Source organism: Esox lucius, chromosome 13, assembly GCF_011004845.1.
Source record: "Esox lucius isolate fEsoLuc1 chromosome 13, fEsoLuc1.pri, whole genome shotgun sequence".
In the NCBI taxonomy this organism is placed as follows: Eukaryota; Metazoa; Chordata; class Actinopteri; order Esociformes; family Esocidae; genus Esox; species Esox lucius.
This window is the reverse complement of record NC_047581.1, coordinates 1,541,198-1,549,711: the sequence shown is the minus strand read 5'-3', so window position 1 is coordinate 1,549,711 and position 8,514 is coordinate 1,541,198. Positions and strand designations below refer to the sequence as shown.

At 46.5% G+C, this 8,514-nt stretch overlaps 1 long non-coding RNA gene across 1 annotated transcript; it reads left to right on the top strand.

The window, feature by feature from the left end:
- Positions 1-4,026: 4,026 nt before the first annotated feature.
- On the top strand, positions 4,027-5,105 carry LOC109615556. Its single transcript, XR_002196550.2, has 2 exons — positions 4,027-4,824; positions 4,945-5,105. It is a non-coding gene; the product is annotated as an uncharacterized LOC109615556 (long non-coding RNA).
- The last annotated feature ends 3,409 nt before the right edge of the window (positions 5,106-8,514 follow it).

Here is an 8,514-nt window from a genome sequence, read left to right as displayed (position 1 = left end):
ACCAAGGACGAGCTCCCAAAATGTAATGGCAATTCCATTGATCGACACTCTTAAAGGAGTAAGAACAGAGACAAAATTCTTTTGGACAATTTAATAATTTATATGCAAGTAGAGGGTCGCGTCAAACGCTTACAAACATAATCATCCGAGGAGTCTTTAAACTTAATACATGAAAAGTTTGTATTTATAGTGGAGAAAAGGGTGTGGTAAGTTGCTGCCCATCTGTCTTGTGTCACATAGGTTTCACCTAAAGGGATGGCTGTCCCCCCACATTATCCTTCCTGCCATAATGTTTACTGTCGTGTTTACCTAAAGGGGCCAACTAACCTAAGAAAGAAAGGTCTGGTCCCTTCTTGGTCTAAGCAGGAGAACATGGTCAAAGTACCTAATAATCCACTGATATTATACAGACATGTGTGTCACAATCAAAGTAAAGATTTACATACCAGCCAATAGAAAGACATTTCCCAAATGTACCTTAGTTCAAAACCCTTTAATGACGGAAAACATTTTGAGGACCGTGACGTCGCCCGGTATGGCGCAGCCGGGGCCCCACCCTGGAGCCAGGCCCGGGGTTGGGGCTCATATGCGAGCGCCTGGTGGCCGGGCCTTCCCCCATGGGGCCCGGCCGGGCTCAGCCCGAACGGGCGACGTGGGGCCGCCTTCCCGCGGGCTCACCACCTGCAGGAGGGACCATAAGGGGTCGGTGCGCAGAGGATCGGGCAGCAGTCGAAGGCGGGCCTCGACAACCCGATCCCTGGACACGGAAACTAGTTCTAGGGACGTGGAATGTCACCTCGCTGGTGGGGAAGGAGCCTGAGATCGTGCGTGAGGTTGAGAGGTTCTGACTAGAGATAGTCGGGATCACCTCCACGCACGGCTTTAGCTCTGGAACCACACTCCGAGAGAGACGATGGACTCTTTACCACTCTGGAGTTGCCCATGGTGAGAGGCGGCGGGCTGGTGTGGGTTTGCTTATAGCTCCCCAGCTCTGCCGCCATGTGTTGGAGTTTACCATGGTGAACGAGAGGGTTGTTTCCCTGCACCTACGGGTCGGGGATAGGTCTCTCACTATTGTTTGTGCCTATGGGCCGAACGGCAGTGCAGAGTACCCAACCTTCTTGGAGTCTCTGGGAGGGGTGCTGGAAAGTGCTCAGACTGGGGACTCCATCGTTCTACTGGGGGATTTCAACGCCCACGTGGGCAACGACAGTGATACCTGGAGGGGCGTGATTGTGATGAACGGCCCCCCTGATCTGAACCTGAGCGGTGTTCAGTTATTGGACTTCTGTGCTAGTCACAGTTTGTCCATAACGAACACCATGTTCAAGCATAAGGGTGTCCATCAGTGCATGTGGCACCAGGACACCCTAAGCCGCAGGTCGATGATCGACTTTGTTGTTGTTTCATCTGACCTGCGGCCGTATGTCTTGGACACTCGGGTGAAGAGAGGGGCGGAGCTGTCAACTGACCACCAACCTGGTGGTGAGTTGGATCCGATGGCGGGGGAGGAAGCTGGACAGACTCGGCAGACCCAAGTGTACTGTAAGGGTCTGCTGGGAACGTCTGGCAGAGTTTCCTTTCAGAGAGATCTTTAACTCCCACCTCCGGCAGAGCTTCGATTGGATCCCGAGGGAGGCTGGAGATATTGAGTCCGAGTGGACCATGTTCTCCACCCCCATTTTCGAAGCAGCCGCTCAGAGCTGTGGCCGTAAGATCTCTGGTGCCTGTTGAGGCGGCAATCCTCTAACCCGGTGGTGGACACCGGAAGTAAGGGATGCCGTCAAGCTGAAGAAGGAGTCCTATCAGGCCTGGTTGGCTTGTGGGACTCCTGAGGCAGCTGACGGGTACCGACAGGCCAAGCAGACTGCAGCCTGGGTGGTTGTGGAGGCAAAATCTCGGGCCTGGGAGGAGTTCGGTGAGGCCATGGAGAAGGACTATCCGCTGGCCTTGAAGAGATTCTTGCAAACCGTCCGGCGTTTCAGGAGAGGGAAACAGTGCACTACCAACGCTTTTTACAGTAGAGGTGGGCAGTTGTTGACCTCAACTGGGGATGTCGTCGGGCGGTGGAAGGAGTACTCCAATGATCTCCTCAATCCCGCCGTCACGTCTTCCATTGAGGAAGCAGAGGCTGAGGGCTCAGAGGTGGACTCGTCCATCACCCGGGCTGAAGTCACAGAGGTAGTCAAGAAACTCCTCGGTGGCAAGGCACCGGGTGTGGAAAGTCTATGCCAGGGTACTGGAGAGGAGAATAAGGCCGATAGTAGAACCTCGGATTCAGGAGGAACGGTGTGGTTTTCGTCCGGGCCGTGGAACACTGGACCAGCTCTATACCCTCTACGGGGTGCTGGAGGGTACAAGGAAGTTTGCCCAACCAATCCACATGTTTTTTGTGGATTTGGAGAAGGCATTCGACTGTGTCCCTTGCGGCATCTTGTGGAGGGTGCTTCGGGAATATGGGGTCCTGGGTCCTTTGCTAAGGGTTGTCAGGTCCCTGAACGACCGAAGCAGGAGCTTGGTCCGCAGAAAGTCAGACTTGTTCCCCGTGCATGTTGGACTCCGGCAGGGCTGCCCTTTGTCACCGGTTCTGTTCATAATTTTTATGGACAGAATTTCTAGGTGCAGCCAGGGGCCGGAGGGTGTCAGGTTTGGGGACCACATGATTTCGTCTCTGCTCTTTGCGGATGATGTTGTCATGTTGGCCCCTTCAAACCAGGACCTTCAGCATGCAGTGGGACGGTTTGCAGCCGAGTGTGAAGCGGTGGGGATCAGTACCTCCAAATCCGAGGCCATGGTCCTAAGTTGGAAAAGGGTGGCTTGCCCACTTCAGGTTGGTGGAGAGTACCTGCCTCAAGTGGAGGAGTTTAAGTATCTAGGGGTCTTGTTCACGAGTGAGGGAAGGATGGAACGGGAGATTGACAGACGGATCGGTGCAGCTTCTGAAGTAATGTTGTCGATGTATCTGTCTGTTGTGGTGAAGAAAAAGCTGAGTCGCAAGGCGAAGCTCTCGATTTACCGGTGGATCTACGTTCCTACTCTCACCTATGGTCATGAGCTTTGGGTCATGACCGAAAGGACAAGATCCCGGATACAGGCGGCCGAAATGAGCTTTCTTCGCAGTGTGGCTGGGCGATCCCTTAGAGATAGGGTGAGAAGCTCGGTCACCCGGGAGGAGCTCAGAGTAGAGCCGCTGCTCCTCCACATCGAGAGGGGTCAGCTGAGGTGGCTTGGGCATCTGTTCCGGATGCCTCCTGAACGCCTTCCTGGGAAGGTGTTTCGGGCCCGTCCCACCGAGAGGAGACCCCGGGGAAGACCTAGGACACGCTGAAGGGACTATGTCTCCCGTCTGTCCTGGGAACGCCTCGGTGTCCCCCCGGAAGAGCTAGAGGAAGTGTCTAGGGAGAGGGAAGTCTGGGCATCTCTGCTTAGACTGCTGCCCCCGCGACCCGGATGGTACCTTAGTTTAAAATTTCCATAACACCGGGACCCCCGCATATGAAAGGCTTTCATGGAGTGACTGGGGGTCATGGTCAGTTTCACCTCCGGTTTCCATTCCGAGGCCAACGGGCAGGTGGAACATGTCAACCAGGAGGTTGGCAGGTTCCTGCGGTCTTACTGCTAGTGTCGGGCAGGGGAGTGGTTCGTGTTCCTGCCCTGGTTGGAGTACGCCCAGAACTCACTGCGCCACTCCTCCACTAACATCTTCCCCTTTCAGTGTGTGTTAGTGTACCAGCCGGCCATGGCACCGTGGCATCCGAGCCAGACCGAGGCCCGGGCGGTGGATCAGTGGTTCTGGCATGCGGAGGAGATGTGGAATGCAGCCCACATGTGCCTTCAGCATACTGCACGCCGCCACAAACAACAGGCTGACTGCCACCACAGGGCGATGCCCATTTACCACCCTGGCGATCGGATCTGGCTCTCGACCCGGAACCTGCCCCTCTGCCTGCCCTGCCAGAAGCTGGAACTATGTAGGAACTAAAATGGAAACAGTGTTGAAATGATAAAAAAGCTACTGGCAAATTGCAAGGTATTAGGAGGGAAGAGCTGTGCTTTAGTTTGCAAGGGCAATGTCCGGCCGTTACACTGCAACTACACTGAAACTGAAGTTTATACTAATTGGAAAAAAGAAGGCTAATGCTGGTAAATTGCATAGTAATTGGAGGACCTCAATTTGCATTGCAACTATGCAAGGTAATATAAAGCTTACACATAAGTAAAGGGATTAGTACAGAGGCATAACTGTAAAATTCAGACCATTACTAGCAGCAACAATATGAACGTTTGTGGAAAGGAAAATTACTTTCCAAATAATTGATAGGTACACTTGAAATACACGTGAAATAAAAGGTTACACATGTTTGAAAAGGGAGAAGGCTAATGCTGTATTGCATGTTAATAATACAACAGCATTGCAGTAAAACTACACAGTGTAGAATTATATATACAGGGGAATTTAACAATTGAGTTGGGCTGAAATAACAGTAATGTCATGAAAGTATTGAAATACAGGAGTGCAACATATCAACTGTTGATGGGCAATTGCCACATTCTTGTCATAACCCATCCTCCATGAGATGTGTTCTTTTTCGGTCTCGTTTGTGAATGTGTCTTGTGCGTTGGCGTGTTTATGTGTCCTCTTGTCTTCTCTATGTTTCGGTCTCCCGGGCTATGGGCGAGGGGGTGTGAAGTCAGTACAGAGGTGATACCTGTGCCCAGCTGATAACAATCAACCATCACACACTTGAACCTGGCGTGCCAATCACCAGCAGCATTTAGGAGCAGTCCTGACGTCTTGCCCCTGGCCGATCGTTAGTCAAGTTTGTACGTGTCAAACCTACCTGCTGTTGTCTATGCCTTTTGTTTTGCTATGCCATTTGTGCTTGTCAGTTCATGTTTTTTCCATTTACCTGTCCAGTAATTCTGCTCTCTATACCCCGTTAGGAATATCCCCCGCCACCAGCTTACCTGGATCATTGGACCCGTTCCCTCTCACCACCTGGATACTCACATGCACTTCCTTCACTGAGCCCACCTTTTCTCCCCAAGCCTTCCTCATGCCTATTCCCCTTTGTCTCTGTTCCAATAAATATTCATTATACTGAGTCCGGTCTGCGTTTGGGTTTTTTCCCTTGGGGACCCTGACAATTCTGTCGTGCTTGTTGCACTCTTCATTCTGTATTGTTTTGTGGAACTTTCCTTAAAGTTTCATTTATATTTCAGCATAAACAAATGGGTAACTAGCAGGCCCTTATCTAGTGTTGCCCTCTCAGTTGCAAAGCTTTTTCCCTACAACTTTTCTAGCAGTTACCTACTATTTTCCTCAGGAACATGCTTACTATGTGCTTGATGTGTCGTTATCATGTTGTTGCCCAGTTGATTCCTCTTTGTTTCTATGTTGTTTCCTGGAAATAACCTAGTTATTACCTCGTTATTTCAATCCTGCCAAATAAAGTGCTAATGAAAATCATCAGGCCCAATCACAATGTTGTGATACCCCCCCACCCCCTCACGGAATAAAACATTATTGTTCCCCCCCCCCACTTTGTGTTGAATTAAAGACATCTAGTGGTGTAAATTTGTATTGCATTTGAGTTCTCAGATTTTAGTCCCTCCTCTCTTGCCGTTGGTTTCCTTTTTTTGCTTCTGACTCTGGTCTACTGAGAGGACATGCTGCAGTTACTTTTCTATCTTCGTCTTTGGTAGTTTTTGAAGGTCTGAGTCTGTAAGTATGTCTGTAAGAAGCATATCTACTTTGATATAATCTTTGTGTATTGTCCGTTTTAGCATAACATGTATGTTGTGTTGATAGATGCTAATCGCTATTAGCATTTCTCCATAGAGATCCATGGTTATGCTAATCGCGATTGGCATTGCTCCATAGAGATCCATGTTAAAGTTAGCTTAAATGCGTACTATCATGATAATGGCTAATTTGTCCTAAGGGATAGCTATGTTAGACTTAAGTTGCATATTCTTGTATATATGGGCAGTTTGTAATGCCATATTATTATGTTTTCACAGTTTTACAGATAAAAGATACTAAAGGCCTCTCTCTACTACAGTTTCCTGGGTCTTTATTTCAAGGATCTTATGTTAGCTATCTGCTACGCTAACCTGTTAAAGCAAGAGCAGAATAATTATTAATGCAGTAAATGCGTTCGGCTCTTAAATTACATCAAACATGACAAGGCACAACAAAACTGTCTATTTATTGAATACCTATGAAAAAGAGTATGACAAATCATGACAAAGCAAAACAGGCTATTTCTTCATTGCCAATTAAAACACGCAATTTATCATCAAAGTGCTTTTCAAATTATTGTTAAATTGGATAAGCCTGGCCATTCACAAGGAAAGTGATCAGGTTTCCTTGAAAAGTTCCAGCTTTCTTCAATGTTTAGGTATGATACATTTTTAGGAATAATCAGTAATTTTATCAGTAATTTCAAAAGCTTAAATTAAGTTCCAGGTATCGCCAGGAAATTCTCTGTGTTTGATTCCTGGATCCCAAACATGGGAGATCTTTACTTGCTGCTGCTTGGCATGTGTGCACAATGTCTCGTGTTCCAAATTTCTGAACATGCTCTTGTTGTCTTTTAGTTATTCTTCTTGTGACACTAGTTCTGCACATGGCAGATTACAGAATCAAAGACCAATGTGTTTTTTGTAATTCACCAGGCTTTCTCTGAATTTCTTCCCATGTTTTCTGTATATAAAAACATCCCAACATTTGATTTTTTCTGGAACAATGGCATATTTCTGTATTATCTCTTGGCGACAGTCATCTATTTTCAAGCTCTTTTTGATTTAATCAGCTAAAGATTTTGCCATTTTCTCCATCACAACATCTGTGGTTTGACTCACCGTCAGAGTGCAGATTCCAACTATCCTTAGTCACAGCACCATGCTGTTGGCTTCTGTCCACTTATGATCCATGAACAGAATTATTTAACCCACAAGTCAGGGAGAAACTTTCTTTATTTGCATGAGTCCAAGATGATCTTCCATATTTCTTACATGTTCTCAAATATTTATAAAGTTAACACAATCTTTTATGCCAGGACACATAGGAGGCGGGCAGTGGTCATAGCCAACAATTACACAGTCTATTGTCCTCCAATAAAGGTTAAGCCTACAAACATACCCTTGTATGATATGTTCCAATCTATGGTCCATGGGCCTATTCATAGAGCCCATGGCAGTCACATGAACAACTCCTATGAGATGGTATGGACCGGATGTGTGGATAGAATGTGTGGGGCCCATCAGTAGTGGGCATCACGTCCTAACTATTGTCCTTTGTTCAGAGTTAGTCAGCACTTACGTGTTGTGTTAAGTTTCTCATGTCCATACTCTCTCAGGTCTGAATACTAAACAAGCCTGCAACCCACAAATCAGCATCACACAAACACGTGGAAGATTCTGCAAGCTACGCTATACACCTGCCTCCTTTTGGGACCTTGTCAGAGGCAGTATTTAAGGGCTCCCAGGGAGCAGCTTGGGACAGAAAGAAATAAAAACAAAAAGGTTATAGAAGATGGGCAACAGGAGGCTGCACGGTTGAGGTGAAGGAAGAAAGCCAGGAGACAGAGTGTGCCAGAGCAGCTGCCACAACTACAACAACAAGCACCCATTCCGCCCAAATCCCCACCAGGAGGCTGCCCTGAGTTGATGCTGCCTTCCCAAAAAATGGAGTTTGACATTTAGCATTGTGTTCTACTTCACACCCTCCCCTCACAATTAAATGTGTTTAATATTTTATTTTTATGTTGTATTGTGAGAAGATTGATGGCAATATTTATTTTTAGATTAATTATGAATTTGTTCTATAAACCAATAAAATGTGGAAGAAGTGAAGGGTCTTTCCAAAGACCCTGCACTACCATCCATTGAAAACTTGTTGGTGGAGTCTTCAATTTATGGAAATGGCTAAGACATCTATGTCTGCCTCCTAAAAAGTGTTAAATTTTCCACTGTAGGTCATTTGAATTAGAATTTCAATTCTTTGCTACTTTTCAATCATGTTCCAAACTGTTGCTTTATATGAGCCTAGGGATTTGGCTGTGTTTTTAACTAATTAATTAAGAATTCTCAGCTTCATAATTATTTTATTAATTCTAGACTGTTAAATGTAAAGACTAGGATCAAGTAAGTGCCCAGTGAACCTACCAAACAAATGTTCCTAATACTTTTGGTGCTTTTAAATATATAAACATATTATAATATGAGATACTCAATAGTCTTACAAAAATGCCAGTGCAAATAATCACCACGTTATCTGCAACTCTCCTCTATTTTGATGTGGATGTCAAACAGACCTCAGTCTGCTGCTGGCGACCATTCAAACTAGCCTATCAGTTCTCCTAAAATATACTATATGCCATGACTGATGGTCTGAGAATCTTATTTGAAATGCCAGTTAGAACCAGAGTTGAATAAAAGCCAGAATCCAAAATAAATATTAGGGGAACACTGTAACAGTTAAATGTAAGCATATCACAAAATTAGCCC